At 45.2% G+C, this 25,041-nt stretch overlaps 1 protein-coding gene across 4 annotated transcripts in view; it reads right to left on the bottom strand.

Moving 5' to 3' along the window:
* The window catches only part of CHRM3 (cholinergic receptor muscarinic 3), a 3,761,375-nt gene that overhangs the window by 1,650,336 nt on the left and 2,085,998 nt on the right, over positions 1–25,041 (bottom strand). For all 4 annotated transcript variants that reach the window (XM_069607974.1, XM_069607972.1, XM_069607973.1 and 1 more), the window contains one exon: positions 22,814–22,920. The gene's annotated coding sequence lies outside the window, so the exon portion shown is untranslated. The remainder of the gene's footprint in view (positions 1–22,813; positions 22,921–25,041) is intronic.

The raw sequence follows: 25,041 nt of genomic DNA, 5'->3' as shown, positions 1-25,041 counted from the left end.
AATGTAGCGCCTTTTTCAGGACCAAGAACCCTGAGGGAAAGAGATATACCATTATCATCATCAAGTTTATTTCGGATATGCATAGAAAATCCATAAACACAGTGCCTAATACAAAAATATCCAACATTTGAGAATCAGTACAAATACATCCATAAAAAACAGTATTAAAACAACCAGGAGAGGCTCAATGACTGCAGCAAACGTTTCCTTTGATACAACGTTTCCTTTGATACAAAGCTTTTTTCAAGAACAAGAGTAAGGACCTGGCCACACAGGGTTAATTTGCCCACAGCAGGTATATCAGTGCTGGCCGATACTGCACAAAGCCCAGTTCCTGCAGTATTGGCCGAATGAGACGAATTCAGTATGTGGGCTAGATCCTCATACAGAGCATCACATAATGGGCAGGATCGGTCAGCACCACCCCCGGACCAAGCTGCCACCACAACCCTCAGTTGTGAAATAAACTTGGTTTAATGACAGCATGCATTCACTTCTCGAGAGGTGGGCTATTTTAGATTGCAGATATCCGAGGGAAGGAAGGAAGGAAGGAAGGAAGGAAGGAAGGAAGGAAGGAAGGAAGGAAGGAAGGAAGGAAGGAAGGAAGGAAGGAAGGAAGGAAGGAAGGAAGGAAGGAAGGAAGGAAGGAAGGAAGGAAGGAAGGAAGGAAGGAAGGAAGGAAGGAAGGAAGGAAGGAAGGAAGGAAGGAAGGAAGGAAGGAAGGAAGGAAGGAAGGAAGGAAGGAAGGAAGGAAGGAAGGAAGGAAGGAAGGAAGGAAGGTTGGTTGGTTCCTATCATCTGGATTGGGATTACTGACATTTGAACTGCTTCTCCTGTTTTTTTAACACATGCAGTCAATCTCTTTCCCAATTGGATTACTTCATTTTTTATGAGCATACTATACACGACATTTCTCCAGCATTTATGTATTGATATTGGAGATGTTTGCGTTTTTGTTAGATTCCTGAAAATTCTTCAGCACTGGTACTTGGAGCCACTGTCAGGTGCATTTCATTTAATAACTTGTAAATTCGAGCAAACGAGGTGTGTGTGTTGAGGAGGATAAGCGTAGTAGGACTGTGTCAGTCAGCATGGACAGCAATCATAGTGGCAATCATTGTCCTTTTTTACATTTTATCATATTTTATGTAAAGCAATAGGAGAGCCAGGTTTTGGGTTTAAAGTGCCAGGGTCCATTTCGGATGGTAGAGATACAATTCTTCCAGGATACCACTCCTCAAAACTCGTAAATAACCTGGTGCATCTGTGCCTTCAGGGATTTTGAGAACTTCAGTCAAACTTGCTCAAGTCAGAGCTGGAGTGTTCGAGAAGGAGAAACTACCAAAATACTTGTGTGTATGCTGGTGAGGGGCCAATAAAGTTTGGAAGGCCAATTTTAGGCAGACATCTAACTTAGGTGGGACAATGAAGTGTCCTAAATTAGAAATCATGTCGCAAAAAACTCTACATTGGACCGATGCTGTCCAATTATTGTCCCATTGCCGGGCTTCTGTGTTCTGCCAAAATTCAGGAGAAAATCGTCTCCAGATTTAGACTCCTATCAGTCAGGATTCAGATGAGGTCACGGCACTGAGACAGTCTTACTTGCTGTCTGGGACGATCTTCTTGAGACTGCCGACAATGGTGACATCATCATGCTTCTCATGCTTGATTTCTCGGCAGCCTTCGACACAGTCAATTTCGGCATTCTCAAATCCAGACTATCATCACTGGCACATGTTTCCATAGGGGGCATCCAATGGTTCACCTCATTCCTGACTGAACGCTCTCAACAGGTCAAGTCAGGTCCTTACCTGTCTGCTTCATTGCCAGTAACCTGTGAAGTGCCGCAGGGGTCGTCTTTGCCCAATTCAACCTGCGTTATCATTCATACGCGGATGGTACACACATAAATACGTTTGGTTAAAGAAAGCATTGGAAGCAGTGGAGCAAGTTTTAAAATGTGCAGAAAAAAATCAATCTTGAATGCTAGAAAATAAGCTCCAACTGAACCCTTCAAAGACGAAGATTATTGTTTTTGGTCCAAAAAAGAAATTAGCTCATATATTACAACTAGTTCCCTGTCCACCCTTCTTTGGAATTGCTAATAAATACACTCAATCAGTAATAACCTGGGGTGCATATGGCAGTCTAGCATGAGTTGTAACCTACAGGTTAATCAGATTATGAAGGCTCTCTATTTTCAACAAAAACCTCTAAAGCCTCTACTCTCGTTAATTTCCGAGAAGGATCGTCCAACCATGGTGGGAACTCTCACAAACACCAAATTAGATTATTGCAATTTCCTTCCAACTGACATACCAAAATATCAGCTTCAGTGGCTCCTGGTTGCCCACAACTCAGCGGTGTGACTAATTTTCTCACTACAATGAAAAGCACCTATCTCAGAGTTTGGAAGAGGTCTTCACTGGCTTCCAGTGGAGCAGCGCATAATTCTATGTCTTGTTTTTAAGTGCATTCATGGCCTCGCCCCAACCTTCTTTTCATCCAAGATTGCAATTCATTGTCCCACGTACACTGTGATCTATGGGAAAATGGCTGCTAGCGATCCCTCCTTTAGAACTACTACGTGGGGGGGCAGACGCTTTCCCTAATGGGCCCCCGAGCTTGGAATTCCATTCTGCCACAGCTACGGCAAATTCATTCTTTAGCCATCTTTAGGAAACAATTGAAAACGCACTTGTTTAAGTAGCTCTATGGGCCAATCCAAGGCAGGCAATCAAGTTGTACACCTTTTTCAGTTTCATCTGCGCCCAGATGCAGTTTTTTCTGCCAGGCTCCCTTTGGGGATATGCGCGATACAAATATAAAAATCTAAATCAAACCAAATAATGTCACAAAACCAAAATATTGGGTGCTTCTTCAATCCATATATGCTCATAGAAAGGCAGGTCAATAAAGTGGTAAGGCCTGGTCATTTATTTAGGAGAATCAGACTCACCATAGCTCATAAAACCATGGAGCAAAAATTGGCTATCATAACAGATTTTAGAATGGACTCCTCAAAGACTCACCAAAAATTCTGGTGCAATCTGGCACAGGCCAATCTTAGGCATCTAACTGAGGTGGGACACTGAAATGATGTAGCCAGGCTGGGACGTGGTGCACTGAATGACCCAGAAAAATTCTCAAAGTCAATTAAATATTTTACCGGAAACTAGTTGAGGGATTTTAACAAGGGAAAGATGGGATCAGACTGTCAGGATTTTGGTAAATCTTTGAGGAGTCCCATCTAAATTCTGTTATGATAGACATTTTTTGCGGCAATGGTTTTATGAGCTATGGTGAGTCAGATTCTAATGACTAAAGAGCTAGCCCTTACAAACTTTATTGACCTGCCTTTCTATGAGCATATACGGGTTGAACAAAGGGTTTTGTGACATGATTGTTGTCCTATCTTTTAAGAAAAGTGGATTAATCAGGAGGGCATTTGTCCCTTTTGTCCTTTGAATCTGAAAGCATGACATGAGTTTTGGGCGACTTTAGGTTCTTCCAATTATCCTCCCTCCAGTGCGTCACTTGTCCAGGATCATTGTTGGTGTCAGTGTATGCATCATAATGTTCTGTGAGTGGAAAACATAGGTGGATGCATGGATGGAGTGTCATGAGATATTTTACAAAGCTCTGGGTTCAAACGTAATGATAAAGCAACTAGGGAGCGAGCCAGACTCTGCCACATGCCTTCTATGCAGAACAGGCTCCTGACATTCCCAACTGTGTTTTAATTGCCTTGAAGTGATCTTGTACAGTAATGGATCAAGTAACAGTCCAGTGTATGGATTTGGGACAAAGCCCATTTCTAATTAAAACATCCATGTACAAAGCCAATAGGACATGCCATCATACAGAGGACCTTCAGCAGTATATCAAGGTTAGTTTGCAAAAGGGGTCTGCAACATTGGGCTCTCTACATGTTGACTATGATTCCAATGATCCTTCAATATTAATTATGCAGTCTAGGGCTGATGGGAGTTGTAGTCCAAACCATCTGCTGAGACAGAGGTTGCAGACTCCTGGTTTGCAACTGTTACCCTTTATTAAAACTAGTCAGATATTCATTAAGCACTTGTGGGTGAGACAAATGTAAACAGTTTTGATTAATACTTCAGTGCTGTTTCATTTGTGTCGTAGATCCCACAGTTCTTGTCAGTGACTGGTGATGAGCGTTCTGGCTGTAATTTATTTTCCCCCTCTGATAGAGTACCAAGCTCCCATACATGATCCTCTCCTGCTGTGCAAACGTGATGTACAACTGATAGTGACAAGAGTGGTATGGGTGAGGATGACAACTGCAAAATGCTGAAACTAATTGGAGTAACATGCATTGACCTCTCAAGTAGCATGGATAGGTGTATGGCACTTAGTGTTGACATATCCGCAGGGCCAGTTGATCTTTGCCAACATTCTTACCATGCCTTTCCTAGGTTTTTAAAAATTGAGATCATGGCCTTGTGTTTCTAAGAGTAAGAGCATTAACTACACCCCCCTCCTAGTCATTTTGGGGATGGGGTGAATATGGCAGTGAACCACATTCAAAGATAAGTCCTCCACTGGCACAGCTTCTGTGAATACACTTCTGCTTCCCTCAGACTCGCTTCATCCTTATACACCTTATCTGTTTGCAACACCCCCTGGATTAATGTCTGAGCAATTAAATGCACAGAGCAAAGATGTGATGCTGTGCTAGTACAGTGAACAATCAAACAAAATCCAACTTTTGATTCCTTTTATTGGACTAACTCAGTGGTATTCAAACTGTGGGGCTTGAACACCTGGAGGGCCGCAGCCTCATGTCCAGGGGGTCGCACACCCACAGTCTGAATTGTTTTTTTAAAACATGTTTTTTTTTTTGGAATGGCTTTTTTTTGTCTAGAATCTAGACTGCAGTCTAGATTCTAGACTCAAAAAAATGCAGGTCTTTAGCATGCAATGAATACTGTTTGTAATGGTTTTCATTTACTTATATACGGCTATCATTACACTACATTTCTAGACAGAAAGAAATGTAGTGTAATGTTAGCCATATGCAGGTAAATGGTACCATTACACACAATATTCATTGAATGCTGAAGACCAGATTTAGCATATAGCATAATGGCCACAACATACAGTATTGTAGCTCTCTACACTCTCGGGCATTGGATCTAGCATGTTTTGTTGAACCATGACATTAGTCTAGTGTGATATTTGAAATGCAGTGACGATTTGAGGGGCAACGTAAAAAAGAGAGCGATTGCTGAGATTTGCATTTGTAATAGGTCTTTCTACAGGATATCCACTTTCATATACTTGATCAAACATATTTAGGGCTTCCTGTTCTTTTTTTTTTTCATTCTCGGGCTGACATTTGAAAAATGTGAAAGCTGCTTTGATAATTCTTTTCGTCACAAACAATGGCAAACAAAACAAGCTTTGGCAAAGCCACCATTGGGTCTCTTATAGGGATTAGATAGTTTGCCAACCACTGCCACGCATATGCTCAGGTACTCACACGATTTGCCAACTGTCGCCATTTTAGGGACAGATACCACTGTTAAGGTAGTGCCTGCAAAGGCACATCTCCTTTCCACACAAAAAAACAAAACTGTGGGCTTTGTCACTACTTATTCAATCATGTCAGCTCAGGTTCCTAAAGGTTGAGTGTTAGTGCATTGTAAAGAAAAGAGAGAGACATTTATTACATTTTTCGTTCAGTTCAAATATTTGTGCGTTTTATATTGTACCTTGATGTCGCCAGCAGCCACCTCAGAATGTTGTTTTATATATATAGGTGGTTTATAAGCCAGGCGTTTAGTAGCACAGGGCACTTGCTCTCTAGGTGTCATATGTGAGCAATCGGTTTAGTGGGGCTTTTTCCACTGGAAATCAGGGAGCACTGTTCATCACAATTAGGTGCAACCTTTAACTTCTGCAACAGAGATTTCAAAGGGGAAGCCTGCTCAGACAGACCCCTTTTCATCAGGTGGCTTTTGCTGAAGACAAATGATTTCAAATCACATCAAAGAGGACATCTCCACTGGGGGGACTATAACAAGTGTGCCTTGTACCAGACAGAACACCATCACTGAAATGCTTAATGGTGACAACAACTACATGACTACAATCAATTCACCTCACACAGGACACCAGCATTGCTAAATTGAAAGGTGTCAATGGATGCAAGACTAAAACAAGTGCACCTCAATACAGAAGAGGGCATAAGTAAAAGTACCCCACAGATACCTCAGCCAGAACATGACATGAACAATAAAATACTGAATAGTGACCATCAATCACTGAAGGATTGAAACAAGTCTACATCACACAGGAATAGACGCCAGCATTACAATACTAAAAGGTGATTCCCACTGCAGGATTAAAACAAACATTTCAACCAGGACAAACCACCTGTATTAAAATATTGAAATGTGTCCTTCAGAGCAAGAATGTCGCAAGTACTCCTCACACAGGACACAGCCACTGCAATACGGAAAGGTAATCCTCAGTAGGACTGACACAAGTGCAACCTACATATGACAACTACTACAAGGTGTCCAGTGCAATATTATCATCAAATGATAGAGGAATGCCAGCGCTGCAATAAATAATAGTGATGATGGCTGTGGGTGTGGTGTGGAAAAAAGCACCTCACTCAGGAAAGGGCACCATCACTAAAATAATGAACTGTGTCTGCCATTGCAAGAGTGAGATAAGTGTGCCTGACACAGGAGACACATTTGTATTAGCCCTACAGTGAAGGTACCCTTTCAGTATTGAAATGGTAGTGACTTGTCTAATGCTAGGTGCTTGACAGTCCAACGGTGAGTGTGCAGATACTGAAAGAGTACTGTCATTTCAGGTCCAAAACAAGTGATCCTAAATAAGGAAACATATACCATGGCAAGAGATCTGTACACATGTTGCTTCTTCTTTCCTTCTACTGCCTCACATGATGACCCTTGCTCTAGAAAGACTTGTTAATAAACTGTGCAGTTTAGGGATGGGAGATACAAGTGATAACCAGGGTTAATTAAAAAGAAAAGTCTGCTTGATTAGTTCAGGCTCCCTCACTACGCTCGGTCGCTATGACATATCTGGAGGACATAGTTATGCCCCTTCACTTAAGAAATTCATGAGCCGCCACTGGCCCTTGTACTGTGCTGGGAGCAGGGTTAGGGGAGCCCAGGAGCGGTTGTGGGAGCAGGATGGGGGAGACATGGGATAGTGGTCTGAGCATGGTGGGTGAGCCTAGGGTCTGGGTGGGTTGGAGAGAGCCCAGGGACTGGGCTAGCAGTTGGGTGAGGGAGTCCGGAGACTGTGATGGGACAGGCGGGGAGCCCAGGGACTTTACTGGGAGCAGGGTGCAGCCACGGCACGTGATAGTGCATTGCCATTTGGACGTACTTTCCATTTGGCATTTTTGGGGGTTCCCGGCTTGCCCACATTTTGTCAGGGGGGCAAGGCCAAAAAGGTTTGAAGACCACTGGACTAACTGAAGACATTATGCTGAGATGGTAGATGCATAGGCTTTTGAAATCCGATTTACTTCTTCATCAGATGGTGGTCACAGGATATGATATAGATATATTTTCTGAAGAATTTTACTTTAAATCTCTAATACTCTGCCATATTTGTACCTGTCCTTTCCCAGGTACCATTGAGATCTTAATGTAACCAATGACTTATGATTCCTTGACCAGATTCTTTGAGCTGGCTTATTTCCTTTGGTATCCACCCATACGCTGAGCTAGCAGGACATCTATGCCCTCTATCTTGGTGTCTACGCTATCTACACTCCTATACTAAATGTGCCATTTTTGGAACATTCTAACATTGAAAGAAGAAACTGAAAGACTTATCTGACTGCATTGGATCTCTACTAATTACTACATGCACTCCAGCCATTATTGAATTATGAAACACTTTTTTTATTTGCTTTTGGGATATGTTGAAGCCACCAAAGGACCTAATAGTGCTCAGCACAGCAGGCACAAGGCCATTATTTCATATTCCTCTGTTTCTATTTTTCTTTAGAATCACAAGAACACTGCTTCCACTGCAGTAACTCTACCTTATGGCAATCCATCTCTCTCCCAGATAAACCTTGCTCTCCATATTGGATTATAAGAGCCACATGCCTAGCAACTACTACAATAAAGTCGAACATCATCATGCCCAGATTGGTGGATTTATGGGAAAGGTTTTCACATGTTTCTCCTTATCTGCCTCTTTGTCAAAAGTATGAGAGTCCATCTGAAGAGAGCCTGCATGATCACAGGACATATTTGGACATTAGGAAGAACCACAGCGTATCTGCATGCCAGGCCTTCCTGATGATTCTACTAACTGGAGAACCAATGTAAGGAAAATGTTAGCAAATGGTTGTGTGATGGGGCACAGGTGGGTGGAAGGGCAGGTATTGGGGGAATCGCATATTACATTTCTCTGTGCACTGTGTACATTCCACAGGCATTGTACATTGGAGACAGAAAATGATGAGCCATTGCACACATGCAGTGACACTAAGGAATGTGCACTTTCCAGGGCTCATTCTGGAAGATCAAATTGACCCTTTGCAGGACTCTGAGGATCATTGTGAACCTTCATTTTTGACCCAGAGAGAGCAGATTCAGTGGTGAATCTCTGGAGAATACAGGCGCTGGTGCACAGATGTAAAAGTGATCGCTATCAGAGGCATTGCTAGGGTGGACTGAAGGGGGTATAGCCCTGGATAGAAGCTCAGGGGCAAAAACCAAAAGGCTAGGTAGCCCTGAGAACCGACATTCCCAACATTAGCGTAGCTCCGGTTCTTTTCCAGACCTAGCATGACCCCTGATCGTGATAATCCTTAGGAGTTTCCACTGTAAGCATCCTGACACTGTAAGTGGGCTAACACGCTTTTTAGACGAGAGGGACCCACAACTTTCATTAACTTTATAAAAAACCAACAGTATGGATATGATGCCAGCATCTGAATCGTCTAAAGCTTTGCCTTTTTCTTTGATTAAACTCCTCTTTTTTGGTTTTAAAACAAGAAGCATGCAGCACCTGATGATACTTAAAAAAAAGCCTGCAGCCACACAAGGCTCTAGTAAAGTGCAGCACTTGCATTTCTCAGTCCCTTTAGAAACATCCACATCACCACAGCAGATGCTGCAAGGGTATAACATTGATGCCCTAATCTTTGCATGCCTTTTGAGACCTAGGCATTGGATACACATGTGCCAATATGCCACATTCTATTCAGGCAATGATTGTCCAGTCACGCTTTTATCTTTGCCTTCCAGATGTGTATTTCCTGTAAGGGTGCAGAAGGGGGAGACTAACACACAGGTGGCATCATTGTTGGGATAAACATTTATTATACCAGAAAATAAAGAGAAAACGTAGCTTGTCCTAAATCTAAGAGTTGTTGCATAGCCTCAAATAAAGAACTAAGGGAGTTGTCAGAATTTCAGTGTAAATCAACAGTCCACCATCCTGAGTCAAAAAACATGCTTGTGTCCCTTACACTAAGTACTAAACCAGAAATGTAGTGGATCTTCTTGATCCAGAGGAATGATTCCGTTCTTCTGGACAGCGGCCCACAGTTCCAACTGTTGTGCAGAATCTTTGTCTGAGGGGATGACACCCTTCCCTAGTTCCAATCAGTAATGCTAAATAGCAGTTAAGTTCTCTGTTTGAGTTCACAAGATAAAGTTCCAGCTCAAACATTAATATCCCTTACTGCCCATAGTTTCTTCACTATTGGGTTCCTGGAGAATATCTCCCCTCTTGAGGTGTCTTATTCTCCAGGTTTTCACAATGCCGGGGGGATGTCGAAACACACTCAAAAGGCACATTTCAAAACAGTTCTCCTTTATCAGATAAAGGGAATAACTTCCTTTCCCAGGTTACAATGCAAAAAAAGGCAAGGTTCCACACAACCAGGGGAATTACTCCCTTGCCCTGGGCTTTACTACCAAGAGAATTACTCCCTTCTCCCGGTATCTTGACTCTTGATTAGGTACCACCTTGTGTACTAGGAGAATGTCTTTCTTCTCCTGGTATCTTGCCAGTTCAAAACATCCAGGGAAATGACTCCCTTCCCCTGATTTCGGTTTACCAGGAGAATGACTCCCTTATCCTGGTAACTTTTCAATTGCCAGCACAGTTCCAGGTCACCAGGGGGAATGGCTCTCTTCCCCTGGCCTCTCTCTCACGTTAGCTTCAAACACACAGTTCATACCTTCTCTTCTTTGATTGGGTTCACTTGTTACTTTCCCTTTACCAAGTACTGCGATGAAGAAGATGACTTGTGATGTGTGCAGAGTTTAGGTCCCAGACTTTGTTTTCTCTTTCTGTTGGATCTTGCCCCATTTGGTTCATTAACCAGCCAAATGGGACCACTAGCAAGACAACTCACTTCCTGGTTTGGGTCCCACACCTCTCGTCCTCTCCTTTTTATGATCTGTTCCCTTGGCTCACTCTCCCACCAAATACGGATTTGAGGGAGATGTCTCGCTTCTCAGCTGGGCCCCTGACCCCTGTTTCTCTCCTTCGTATACTCGGCTTCCTTGTCTCATCTTCCCGCCAAGTACTGATGTGAGGGAGATGGCTCACTTCTCTTTCTTTGTCCCAAAACCTTCTCTGGTGGTCAGTGGCTTTCGTCACTCCACTGGGCCGAGGAAGTACTTCTGTGCTGCAGAGCCTTCTTGCTGCCTGCCCCTTGTCCCTACTGTGCCTCCTGATCACCCAGTACCTGTTACTGCGGTCGGGTAGCTCTCTGGTCGCCTGGATCGGGTTTCCTCACGGTCGCACCAGCATTCCTTCTCATTGGCTGCTTGGGTCTGTTGTTCTCTTCTCTGCTTCCAGCTTCCTGTGGCCATGCCACCACAAGATTCCTCAAGATGAGCAGGGAGGTTGCCTCTTGCGTGACCTCCTCGGGACCTCCACAGCTGCTTCCCTAGGTATGCCGCTCCACCTGGTTCTTCTTTCTTGCACGTGATTTGAAACTCCCAAGTTCATCACAGGCTGAAGCAGACGATCTGAGTCTCGTGTCAGTTTTCTTTTTCTTTCAGAAACTCCACCCTGGTGCAGCGCCCACACCTGCGGTGACAGCTTCCAAGTTAATCCTTACTCTTCCTAGGGGCCACCTCGTCTCAGTACTAGGGTCAAGAAAATCCATAGGGCTCTCAAGGATCTTCTTCGTCCAATACCTTTAACTTTACAGATATTATAGAAGCATATAGACCTAGCCTGTTCATGGGAGTGTATGTTAAAAGAGGGGTCTAATGACTCAGGCAGTGTGCATGGTATGGGTGGGGTGTGTATATAACGCCTCCTCTCGAGATGTTCTCCTTTGTCCCCAGAGGGGAGGTCTCTTCCCATGAAATCCTCCCACTGAGTACCACCCAGAGGGGGACTATCGGGTTGCTGCCACACTACCCTGCCTCATGGGAAGGGGTTTCCCTCTGGGGAGAAGTGACGACATCTCGGGAATCACCATTCCACTTTTCCCATCACATAGTACAAAAAGCGAAGGAAAAACCACGACAGGACAAGCATCTCCCAAATGGAATTGTACATGATGGCATGTATGAGAATGCTGCCATTTTAGTGCTTGTTTCAAGATTAACTTGTCCTTCTGTTATATTGCTGAGGGGGTTCCACAAAGAAGCTCCATGCAATACTTAGATTAAAAACAGATTTTATTTAACAATGTAAAGGTTCTCTTCTGCAGGAAACCCACAACACAAGGTTTTTGGACTGTCGGTTCTCAAAAGTTCCAACGATGTGAGGATTTCTTTATAAAGTTCACAAGGTTTGAGGTACCTCCCTTTCACTGACAGGCATAAGGGTACTCTCTGCATCCTTCTTCCTGCTTGTTTCTGGGTGCTGGTTGGACACATCCACCTTGGGTTCACTTTGTGGTGCATGTGGACATTGCTGTGTCTCCACCATGAGTTGGAGGCTATAGTAGAACTTCTCTTCAAGCAAAAAACAGAATAAATTGGTGTTGGCTTTCCCAATTTCCCTGGTGAATTTAAGAGGGCTTATCACCTCCCTCTCCAAGGGTCCTGACTTCCTTCTTCACTACCTCTATAACCCTGCTCTGCTCCTGCATCTCCTGCATACCATGCAGCGTGCTTGTTCCTTATCCCAATGAGTGTTTCACCCCTTCCAATCAGGACCATAGACCTGCACACTGCCTTTGGCAATGTGTGCCCTCTCGTGCCTTCCTAATCTTGCTAATTATCCCAAGTTAACCTTTTGTACTTCGTCCTGATGTGTTTCTTCAATCTCCTCCTAATTGTTTCCAGCTCACCTCCTCCTGATGTTTTAAACCAACCTCCTACTGATGGCCCCCACTCCCCTGCTAATCTCCCTCTCTAGTATCCAACCTTTTCCGCTCACACTCCAAATACCTGCTGCTTCTGACTTCATGCACCCACACTGCCTGACTGGATTCCTGAGCTCATATAGTCTTACCTCAGGGGAGGCAGCGATACCTCCCCTGGGATCGGGCTTCCTGTGAGGCTCTGCCCCTCTGGATGTGAATGAGTAAGGAGCTGTGTTTAGTTCCTGGTAATCGATTCATCTGCTTTCGATTTGGGGTTTAACGAAGTCTTAAAAAGAATGGTCCACCATAGTGGAATTCAATTACCTTCAGAATAAAGCCCCAAGTTCTTCATGGCGTTCTTGCATTCCAACTCATGCATATTACATTATGGTGAGTAAAGTAAACACATTTTTTAATTTGCTGCATTTCCCCTGCGAAGACTATTTGGGTTTGCACTCCCAGGAAACCAACAGAGTAACTTGCAAGGTTGGCAAATCCGGTATACCTCTGAGGTCTACATGGGCTTGCAGTGTGAAACTGTAAGGTGTCCTAAAGTCTGTGCAGGTGTCTGCTACTTACTTTGAAGGAGTTTAAATCTTAGCTACATGTTATACTTCAGTCAAAGATTTTCTACCTTAAAGTCTAAAACATTATCTTCTCTGAGAACACACAATTCTTGGAGTACATTCTCATTCAAGACCCCTGGTGGGTGAGATGTCTCTCTTAAAGAAACAGTGGGTCTCATTATGAGTCCGGCGGTAGCTGTGCCGGTAAAAACGGTACGGCTGCCACCGGAGTCATTATTTTTTCTGGCACACAGCAATGGGGACTTATCAGGGCATTACGGCCCTGCGGTCCCTACGGCCAGGCGCTGGAAAAAGAAAATCCCCATTCCAATTCGAGTCCCATTGGACTAAATGGGAATGGGGAGAAGGGATGCACCGGCACTGTGTGCAACAGTGCCGGTGCATCCGTCAAGGTCTGTGAGCGGGTGCTTTTCCACCCGCCAGGACCCGCCAGGTCAGACCTGGTGGGTGGAAAGGTACCCGCTTGCAGAACTCGTAGTTTGCCGGTCCGGAAACAACGGTAGTGGCACACTTAAAGGTACTGTTGTTTCCGGACCGGCAACCTCGTAATGAGTCCCAGTGTTTCTGAATGTCCTTGTATGACTGCCTTCTGCCCTGAGATGGAGGTCTAAGGATATAACCAGAAGATACTCCCCAGACCACCTCATGGCTTGGCAATGCACCTGGCCCCCTTGGGCACACCAGTAGGTGTTCCCAAAGCTACCAAGGGCACTTTCTCTCAACACCTAAAGCTGGATGAGCCCATGGGGAACTTGAACCACGTGGTGTGCACAAGCTTGACTTGAGTCTCCAACCTCTGCTCAGCCAAAATCTGAGCTGAGCCCGACGTCCCAAAAAAAAAATTATAATAATAATAATAAGCAATCTTTCCTGACCAAGTGCGGGCTTGCACCAGAACAAAGACAATACCTTACTAAATTGAAAAGTTAACATAGGTTTCCTACTTGCTTCTAGATTTTAAATGTCGCTGCTCTGGTAGCAGATGATGTGCCCCATTGCAAGGCATTGCTTTTGTGTTGTGGGGCATTGAGAGTAAGCAAAAAGGTATGGCGTTTGTGTTGTTGGGAGGCAAGGTGGCAGGTAGGGATCTTGTGTAGTGAGGGTGGGATGTGGAGAGGAACGATGTCAGGAGGTGGTATCCTGATGAAGGGTGACGGAAGAAGGAAGCAAAGTAGGAGTCTCGTTTGGCGTGGGACTTGTGAAACAGAATTACACGTATTGGTCTTGTGTAGTGGGAAATTGGGAGACAGGTCACAATGTAGGCATTTGATGTAGGATTGTGTTGAGGCAGGGTGTCAATTATGGATCACGTGTCGAGAGGCAGGATGCCAGGTAGGCGTCTTATGTTGTGGGGGGCATAGGGTGGAGGGCAGGGTGTTAGGTTGGAATCTTTTGTGGTGGGGTAAGGAGCTAGAACACCAGGTAGGTGTCCTGTGTGGCGGAGGTGACTTTGAGGGCACCATGCAGGGATCTGGCAGTGGTGTAGAGCGGCAAGTCCCAAATATGTTGCTTTGTGTGATGCATGGCTCCAAAGGCCAGGGCAATCCCTTTGCTTTGGCTCTGGCTTTGCTTTCTTCAGGAATTCACTGCATCTGCCACCTCTGGACCTACCTTGGGTGAATGCCAGCTTCTCTCGAATGTATACAATCATTGACTTTATTGAATATTTTTAAGAGCACTCTTTTGCATTGACAAAGGCAACTTGGCGCCAGAAGGACATTCTACAAGATGTACAACTTCATAAAAACACCAACGAAAAAACAGATAGGAACAACAATTAAAAATAGAAGGCTGCGGCAGCAGTCAGAGGGAAACCAATAGGTGTGCCAGTTGGGTTACATACTGACGAAGTTCCACTAGAGCAGGTGCCGATCCAGATTGTGTAATGCGCTACCTAAAATCCAATCTAAAATAAAGCTTCTATTATCCATAAACTGGAAACTGATAACAATCCTCGCTGAGTGAAATTGATTGATTTTATGTTTTCGTATTCCAATGCTCATAAAGCCACAAAGGTACTTAAGCTTGGGGCAACAGAATTAGTGGAATAGTAGTGTTTCATTCTATGTCTCAATGCCAACAAGTTGGGGAACAATCAGACTTCCTCCTTTAAGGCATTGCATAGCTCACCCGCTAACATCCAGCTAATCCCCAGTGATGGTGAGTGATATGGTTGTTTAAGTGTTTCTTTTTCTGATAGATAACATGTAATTTGATGCAGAAACATTATCTACTAGGTTGTGGATCTCACAATGACACCAGCATGCAAACTCATAGTTGGTGTTGAGTTAATGTTCTGAGTCAAGGTTTAAGCATGATTGGTGGTGGAAATAGTAAGGTTGGCAATATTAAAGTTGGAATATTCATGCCTGACTAAGGGAAGTGTCTTGTCAAAGCCAGAAGTAACAGCTCCGTCTTAGATTGGGTGCGGCTCAACCAACTTTGCAGCATCAACTGATGAGTAGTATTAAATATATTGACTACTTTAATTCCATTTTACTAAGGATCTTTATGATGGTTGAACCTGGGAATAATCTGTGTAGCTGTGAAATAAGAGGTCTTCCTGAGGAAATAGTTCAGTTAAAAAGTTAGTATTGATGTTGAACAACAGGGGGGGTGTGTCGAAGGTTTCCCCCCGGTTCACCTGAGTTCTCTTCTTGTGGCGTTCCGCGGAGGACTCCTTCTCCCGGCCGGACCGGGCTTGTATAAGAGCGCGCGAGTCGAGTCTGACTCCAGCGTGAGCGTTCAAAGTTCCAGGAAGTCACGTGTTCCAGGACGTCCAGGAAGAGGATCGAAGAAAGGTAAGAGATACTGGAACAGGGGAAAAGGGAAGAAAGAATAAAGGAGTTGGCCAGGAACTTGGAAAGGTAACGCCGAGCAGCACACACACGTCGAGACACTACCTAGAGATAGCGTTGAGACGCGCGGAGGCATGGGGGCGTGGCCCATTTATAGAATGTGCCGTGTCCGATGTACAGGCTAGTACGGAACACGGCACTGGGCACGGCTATGTTGGAAGTATCAAGGAGCACACTCTCCGTCTGGACCAGGACCAGGAAGACCAGAAGGGGCTATGTCCATGGTTCATGACAGCATGCCTCCTCCGAAACCCCGTACCACCAGGCTTGCCAGGGTGTATGAGATGGAATCTTCTCAGCAATCGAGGGGTGTTTAGGTTGGATAGTGGTTCCCATGTTCTCTCGCTAGGAGGATAGCCTTTCCACTCGACCAGGTATTGAAGCCGACCCCGTTTGTACCTGGAGTCACATATTCTGGATACTTCACATTCCAGCTGATTGTCCACAATCACAGGACTGGGTCTGCCGGTTTTCCGGGTGGAGTGGATGTAGGGTTTGAGTAGAGAAGTGTGAAAAACTGGATGTATTCTCTTCCAGGAGTCTGGTAGCTTGAGCCGATAAGAAACAGGATTGATGATTTCTTTTATGGAAAATGGACCATAATATCGGGGGGCTAACTTGTTAGGGCGTAGATGTCGTGGTAATAGTTTCAAAGACAACCAGACCTGGTCACCAATAGAATAGGAGGGTGCTGGTCTTCTTTTGGAATCAGCATATCGCTTAGTGCGAATCTGGGCCTTTCCCAATTGTTCCTTGGCTCCCTTGTGGATGTTGAGGAGAGTTTCAATCCAGGAATCAAGTGAAGGTACTGGAGTTGGATGTGGTAGAACTGAAGGTAACACGGAGGGATGAAAACCTTGACTGCAATAGAAGGGGCTAACGTTGATCGCTGAGTGATCTGAATTGTTATAGGCAAATTCGGCCAAGGGTATAAGGAGGGACCAATCATCCTGTACCTTGGTTGCGAAACAACGAAGATATTGCTCCAGGGTTTGATTAACACGTTCTGTGGCCCCGTTGGTCTGCGGGTGATATCCAGATGAAAGAGCGCGTTGAATCCCTACAACACGACAGAGATGTTTCCAGAATTGTGAAATATATTGCGGTCCTCGGTCCGATATGATCTTGGAAGGGAGTCCATGAAGACGGAAAATGTGTTCTAGGAAAATTCCTGCAAGCTCTGAAGAGGAAGGAAGTTTATAGAGAGGCGTGCAATGTGCCATATGAGTAAACAAGTGTATGGTTACCATGATGGTCGTGTAACCCCTGGAAGGTGGTAATTCCACGATGAAGTCTGTAGCTATACATTCCCATGGTCTTGTTGGCAGTGTAGGTTGCAATAGAAGGCCCGCCGGTCTCTTATTGTCGTGCTTATTCTGACTGCAGACAGTACAGGTCTTGATGTACTCTTGTACCTTGCATTTCATTTCCGGCCACCAAAACTGTCTTTGTATAAGACGGAGCGTGTTGGTTACACCCCGATGTCCAGAATGAAAAGTATCATGGCAGAGAGTGAGAGTTATTATTTTATGTTGAAGTTTCGGTGTGGGAATGACCAAGGCATTGTCCTTGAATAAGTATCCTTCCTTGATTCTTAAGTTCCAGGGATTCTTCCTAAAGACGTCCTTCCAGAGGTCAGAGGACTGGGTTTTGGCTCGAATCTCTTCCAGGAGGGTGATCGCTTGAGCTATAAAGATTGTGTTGGGAAACATTGTAGGATAGGTCCTATCTTCAGTGGTTAAATAGTCAGGATGTCGGGACAAGGCGTCTGCAATCACGTTTTGTGATCCAGGAACATGAGTGATTTGGAATTGGTACTGGGCGAAGAAGTAGGCCCAACGCGCCTGACGACTGTTCCTGCACTCCATAGATTGGAGAGTTTGTAGATTTCGATGGTCCGTACGGACCTGGACTGAATATCTAGCACCCAGGAGTAAATGTCGCCATTCTGTGAAGGCTTGGCGGATTGCCAACAGCTCCATTTCCAGGACGGAGTAATGGGTTTCGCTGGTTGTTAGGGTTCTAGAGAGGTAAGCCAATGGGTGGTCCATCTTTCCTCAAGCACCTGTTTCAAGACTGCTCCTATGGCATGGTTGGAGGCATCCGTTTCCACTATGAAAGGGCGATCTAAGTCAGGCTGAGCCAGGACGGGGGCTTGCGTGAATCTTGTCTTCAAGCGTTGAAAAGCCTTCTCTTGCAAGGAAGACCAGATGAAGGGAACATCCTTCTTCAGCAGAGCAACTATCGGTTGGACGAGTTCAGAAAAGGTAGGAATGAACTTTCGATAAAAGTTAGCAAGTCCCAAGAAAGACTGAACCTGTTTCACTGATGTAGGAGCAGGCCAGGCCAGTATGGCCTTTACCTTTGAAGGGTCCATTCCAACTCCTTCTGGGCTGAGGATGAATCCAAGGTAATGAACTGAAGTCACGTGAAAAAGACATTTCTCAGGTTTGACCAAGAGCTTGTTTTCACAGAGCCGTTGTAGTACCGCCATGACATGTTCTTCATGTTTCAAGGGATCCTTGGAATAAATCAAAATGTTGTCCAGATAGACAATGACAAAGAGAAAAAGCATGTCAGAAAACACCCTATCCATGAAACGTTGAAAAACTGCAGGGGCATTAGCTAATCCAAAGGGCATGACTAGATATTGAAAGTGACCAAAGGGCATTCTAAAGGTGGTCTTCCATTTGTCCCCTTCCCGGATACGGATTAAATGATAGGCACCCCGGAGGTCCAACTTCGTGAATATTACGGCGCCTCTGACAGCTTCCAGGATATCTGAAATCAGAGGCAGAGGGTACCGATCTTTGAGGGTGCATTGATTTAGACCACGGTAGTCGAGGCAGGGTCTGAGTTCCTTGGAATCCTTCTTAGGAACGAAGAACAATGAGGCACCCGCTGGAGATTTTGAGGGTCTTATGGTGCCATTTTCCAAATTGATGTCCAGGTATTCTCGGAGGGCCTTTTTCTCAGGTTCTGAAAGGATAATCATTCTGCCGAGGGATCTGTCTCAATGGCACAATCTTCGGGTCTGTGAGGGGGTAAAGCCTGGACTATGGCAGTCGAAAAGACATCAGTATATCCTTGGTAGACCTCTGGGACTTGTACAATGTTGGAAACCATGAGTGAGGTCTTTTGCTCTCCTGAATGTTCAATAGCTGGTGTTAAGGAGAGATCCAGGGATAAACAGTGGGACATACAAAACTCAGAGCCCAGAGACAATGACCCTGCTGTCCAATTAATGTATGGATTATGTCTTGGAAGCCAGGGCATACCCAGAACCAGTGGGTAATGGGCTGATTTGATGATGTCGAATGTAATCTGCTCTTGGTGGTGTTTTATGGAGAGACGGACCTCTTTTGTCTGTAGGGTTATGGGTCCTGAAGAGAGAGGTCTCCCATCAATTGCTTCTACCGGCTGTTTAATGTTCCGTGACTCATATGGTATTTTATGTCTGATAACCCAGTCTTGATCAATGAAAATTCCCATAGCTCAACAGTCCACCAGGGCCAGTATGGGATAGGTCTTGTGCTTGGAGGGGGATAGAAAGGCCTGTAGCACCACCAGGTTATTCTGTCCAGGAGAGTTCAAGGATGTGATTGATGTGGAGCAGACATCTTTCTCCCGAAACCTCGCTCCATCTAGGGCCGGGAGCTGGCGTTTCCCGAACGCCGTGGAGGGGCTAAAGGACATTCTCTAACGAGATGCTTGTCTGAGGCACAATACATACACAGGCCGGTGTGAATTCTTCTCATCCTTTCTTGTGGAGTAATTGGCCCACGAAAGGCGCTTATTTGCATTGGTTCGGAGTCGTTATCAGGGGGTTGAGGCAGGATCGGATTTCACAGTCGACTCCGGAGGGGTTCGTTGAAAGGCAGTCTTAGCCTTTTTCCTTTCAGCCCTTCTTTCCTGGATACGAAAGTCTATTTGTAAGGCTAGATCTACCAAAGCCTGAAACGAACTGGGGCGAGCCACTCTGGCTAATTCATCCTTGATATCGTCATTTAGACCCCTGCAAAATAAGGTGAAACTCGCTTCAGGGCCCCAATCAGCCTCCTTTACCAGCTGTTTGAATCTGGTAACGAACGTTAGCATATCCTGGGATCCTTGCCGAAAATCAAGTAGGCGTTCCTGGGCGCTGAACACTTGTTCGGGGCGGTCAAACATAGACTTGAGCGCCGGGATAAATGCATCATAATCGTCCAGGAGGACGTTTCCAGAGTTCACTAGGGGAGTGGCCCAAGATAACGCACTCCCTGTAAGATGGGAGATTATGAAGCCCACCTTGGCCCTGGAAGTTGAAAAATAATAGGGCTTGAATGTAAAATGCACCAAGCAGGAATCCAGAAATCCACGTAAGGATTTTGGCGAGCCATCGTATTTGTCTACCCCTCCACCCAGTATCACGCTTTCCTTATTGGCAGAGTCACGTGACAGCACTAATTGTTTCAAGGCTGCGTTCTCTGCCTTTAAGTTCTGTACCTCGGTTGTTAGCTCCTGCATGCTGCGCATGAGGTCCTGGACTGCTTTCTCCATAGCGGTATCAGTGTTGATCGTTTGGTGTCTCAATCTGTTGAAGGTTTCCCCCCGGCTCACCTGAGTTCTCTTCTTGTGGCATTCCGCAGAGGACTCCTTCTCCCGGCCGGACCGGGACTTGTATAAGAGCGTGCGAGTCGAGTCTGACTCCAGCACGAGCGCTCAAAGTTCCAGGAAGTCGCGTGTTCCAGGACGTCCAGGAAGAGGATCGAAGAAAGGTAAGAGATACTGGAACAGGGGAAAAGGGAAGAAAGAATAAGTGAGTTGGCCAGGAACTTGGAAGGGTAACGCTGAGCAGCAAACACACGTCGAGACACTACCTAGAGATAGTGTTGAGACGCGTGGAGGCGCGGGGGCGTGGCCCATTTATAGAACGTGCCGTGTCCGACGTACAGGCTAGTACGGAACACGGCACTGGACACGGCCATGTTGGAAGTATCAAGGAGCACACTCTCCGTCTGGACCAGGACCAGGAAGACCAGAAGGGGCTATGTCCATGGTTCATGACAGCGTGGACATAAGCCCTGTGGAACACCACAAGCCATCAATGAATCAACAGATGCACAAAAATTCAATTGAACTCTATCGAGTCCATTCACCAGAAGAAAATGACCCATCTGAGAAGTGTTTCAAACACCCCTATCAATCCATCTGACTCAGTCCAGAGGGCGGATTGGTAGAGGCTATTGAATGCTGCCAACCAATCCAAAGGCAGAAAGAGGCCAACATCAACATTGTCTAGGAGATGCAGATGATGTCAGGAGATGCAGATTATGTTACTTCACATCAAGGAGTGCTGTGTCCCTGATTCCACAACTACCGAACTCTGATTGGCAGTTTTCCATCAGCTTGGGCTCTTCTGCAAATGTCTGGAGTGGCACTGATGCAGCTTTGTACGGATTTTTCAATAAAAAGTAATCCTTCGTGATTTGACGGTAGTTGGTATATAAGGAAATGCCCAGGGAAGGCTTTTTCAGCAAGGGGGTAACCTAGGTTTGGTTGAACGATTGTGGGACAATGCACTCATAACCTGAACACTTAATGATATCTGTAAAGGAACCAGTACATCCGTACACCCCCTTTACTGCAAGTGAATGCTCGGGGCATTAGGCCAAGATGCTCAGAACTTGAGATGCAGCCACTGGCAAGAATGAGGCGCGGTCTCTTGGGGGATGGAGTTGGTCACTGCTCTTGGGGATGGGGAGAGTAGAGTTTCAGGACCAGTCACATGATCCTTTCTAGGGTAGTCCTGAGAAAGCGTGGTGATGATCTCCTTGATATACGATATTTTGTTCAGAAAGTAGCCCTGCAGCCTATCACACCAGCCTTCAGAAAATTAAAATATGTTTATTAACTATTTTGCGCTTCCCTGGTTCTTTTCCTGCATTAAAAATAGCCTTTGAGTTTTTCTTTTGCCCCATTGATGTCATGCTTGCCAGCTTTTTGGGCGATGTTGAATTTGTTAGAAGGAGGAGCCTCATTTCATTTGCCATGCATAGTAAATCTGGCAAAATGCAGCGGCTACTGTCAGGTGAGTGGAACTCGAGGCAGGTGCACCTGCACACAGCATCTTACTGATCAATGGAGAAAGTACATTAGCTTTCACTCTACGTTTGCCTCAATATCAGAGGGGCAGTCCCCCTGGCTTGCTTCACCTTGGAGGGTCCACCCTCAAGTTGGAATAACAAAGCTTCATGGTCCGGCCAGTCCAGCGGCAAGAAGTGATTCCTGGGGTGAGGCAGACTGTGGGATTGATCATTCTGTTTTTTTTTATACTAAAAGTGTTTGCACGTACCTAAATTGTAGACCAAAGGTTAATGATGGGAGGTAAGTATGAGCTGGATGGGAATGGCTTATGCTGCTTGGCATCAGGCACACCCGAGGTTCCTCAATCAGGAAAATGAGCAAAGGGTCTTCAGTAAGTAGCGAAGCCAGCAATCTCCAAATGACACAATCGACACAACTCCTCCCCTAACACCAGAAGTTTCAAATAGTCACTTTCTGAACAACTAAAGTTGACACATGTTAGGGCATGTTACCCCAAGATGGTCAAAACAATAAACCATGCAGTGATCCAATGGCACATGGGCAGAACCAAACACTGGGTCAATCGGACACCACACCCATGGTGACCAGCAGAGTTTTCTCCATGCATGCACCCACGGAGTCAACACGCCAAATATGTATGGAAAGCGGAGGATTCTTATCCGTTATTTTACATTCTACAAAGACTCTTACTCCAAGCACAGGGTTTGTGCCATAAGAACCTCTAGTTGTACCAACCCATGACATTATTGCTTGCTCTCAAACATCCTGAGATAAAACCCATCTCCTCATGGGTTAGGACGAAACATGCGCCTATCATTGCACAAGCAACAAGTATGCAATTCGAGCAGAAGCACTGCCCCCTCCCACGGGGGCACTCAAACGTGTACATTTTTATCATATCTCACATTTTCGTTATCATTCCATACAGATTACTGAACAATGTTACTAAAGTTACTCACGTAGTCTGCCTCCCCCAATCAGGCTTCTCCCTTGGACGAGTCTGTTGCCAGCTAGGAACTTCCCCACAATCGTCTTTTGCATGACCGCATGTTCAATAGATTTGATCCTAGAGAAAAATCAAATATGATCAATACATTGGATGCATCTGCTGCTGGACTTTGGTGGCAGCCGCTCAGAGACTGGTTACTGTTACTTGACTTGATTACACCCAGACACATAGCACAGTCCATCACTTCCCCATGATAAAAGGTTTCATTTGGCACATTTCAGATAATTTGGCGATGCAAATCAATATATGAGCGTAATATGGACGGAAAGGTTACTCTGTGCTATAAACAGTTATACTGCATTAATCAAAGTATTTAACGCACAACTTAAATATGTGTATTGTTGGAAGACTTGATGTATTTACACATCTTAATTATATTATCCTATTCTTGCTTGTGCAGTTTGTCGGCAATACAATTATTAGAGAGCATTTTAAAGCAGATTACTAATTCGTTACGTAAGAATGTACTCACTACAATACCACAAGCAAAACATAACACGCAATTTCATGTTGCAAGAGTCCACAACAGCCATCCCAATGCACTGCCAAAAAAGTGTCAATCAATAAATACAGGGATTGCGTAACTGGAGAGATGGCAGTCTGTAGCCAGAGTTCCTGCTCACCTGTTCGAGTGGATGCCCTAAGAGACCGGCTGATATTGCTTTTGATTTTTGCAGACCACCCATCTGAGACCAGATGACCCCTGGAAAACGACAAGCCATCAGAAATCCATTCCTGCTCCGAGGACAAAGAGCCTGGGACGAGGAAAGGGGCATTGGGATGAGGATAGGGAAGAAAGTTTTCCAGAGGGTCATCCCGTTGACGTGGATACGGCGATAGTCAAGGAGATCGCTGTGATCATGGATTAACCGCAAGCTGTTTTCAATGGAAGGAATATGGAGCTGCAGCAGAGGGAGTCTGTCCTGGAGGATATGCCCTAAACCCGTCAAGCCAAAGTGGCTCCTGTCTCTAAGGGACAAGTGAAAGGATCATGATTCTTTCTTACTAAGGACATTTAATTCTGAAACTCAACCTCGCCGTTTTGGGCTTCCCAGAAGATACAGAGAGGGGCAAGCCCAATGAAAGTCTTCCAGAGGAACATCCCGACTTGCTAAGACTGCAGCAGGGACAGTAACTGGTGTTGGAAGGGGGGCCCAAGCCCCATTGGATCAGCACTCAACATCTTTCATAGTCAAGTTCTTGCATTTCCAAGTTAAAAGATGCGGTTAGAAGCTGCCAAACATCTTAAGGAGGTCCTCTGAACATGGATAGGGAAGATTATGTTTTTCCATGACCTGAGCATGGAGCTGGTGGATAGGAGAAAGCTGTTTATACCAGCTAGGAAAATGACCAGGGAGAAGAACCCACACTATTGGATCTCTTTCCCAGACTTCTTTAATGTTAAGATTGGAAAGGACATGTACAGCTTCACAGATCATCAGAGTCTTATAATTGATAGCAAAAAGTACACATACTCCGCACAGGTTCCGTAGGCAGACATGATGACACTCATCAATTGTTGAAAATCAATGATCCTGTAGGTCGCTGTTCCGAGTTGCTTATCGCTTGATGTGTTTGTACTCTGCAGCAAACAGTTCTGAGAATGGATATGTGTGGCTAGCTGACATAAGCCGAAGCAGACGTGGAGGGGAGTCGAGAGTTGGCGTGCTACAGCACACTGGGACCTTCTGTGCGCTCTCCTCAGCTGTCGCCTCACCCTGGCACGGTGCTGTGCGCTTTGGTGCGTTGAGGTGCATATATCTCGAAAACCTGTTTTTTCACCTTCAGGTTTTGTTCCTCGTGTTGAGACGCTTAAAATTTGCTTTGTCTGGTCCTTATACGACCACATTGATGTTTTGTCGATCCCAGGCAACTGTCTCATGTGTGAAGGGGCAGAAATCCAGGAAAAGTGGTGAGGTGTCCAAATGTCATGTAGCCAGTAAAGTTCCGGAGGCTCCTAACAGGTAACTGTGCAAAATCTGGTGCAGATTGGTGGAACGGTGTGGAATTGAATAAGGAACAAACTAACAGATGTTCTGCTTTATATACAGAGAGATTATAAGAAGATGGACTAATCCCAGGATATGTATGAACTTCTCTGTTCTCTTCATAAGCTAACCTGAACTGTTGAGATTGTTCAATGGACATGTGTTATAAGGTTTGTTGGCAAGGAATGCT

The sequence above is a fragment of the Ambystoma mexicanum genome, chromosome 4q (genome assembly GCF_040938575.1).
Source record: "Ambystoma mexicanum isolate Mex_15411 chromosome 4q, UKY_AmexF1_1, whole genome shotgun sequence".
In the NCBI taxonomy this organism is placed as follows: domain Eukaryota; kingdom Metazoa; phylum Chordata; class Amphibia; order Caudata; family Ambystomatidae; genus Ambystoma; species Ambystoma mexicanum.
This window is presented reverse-complemented; position numbering and strand designations above follow the sequence as displayed.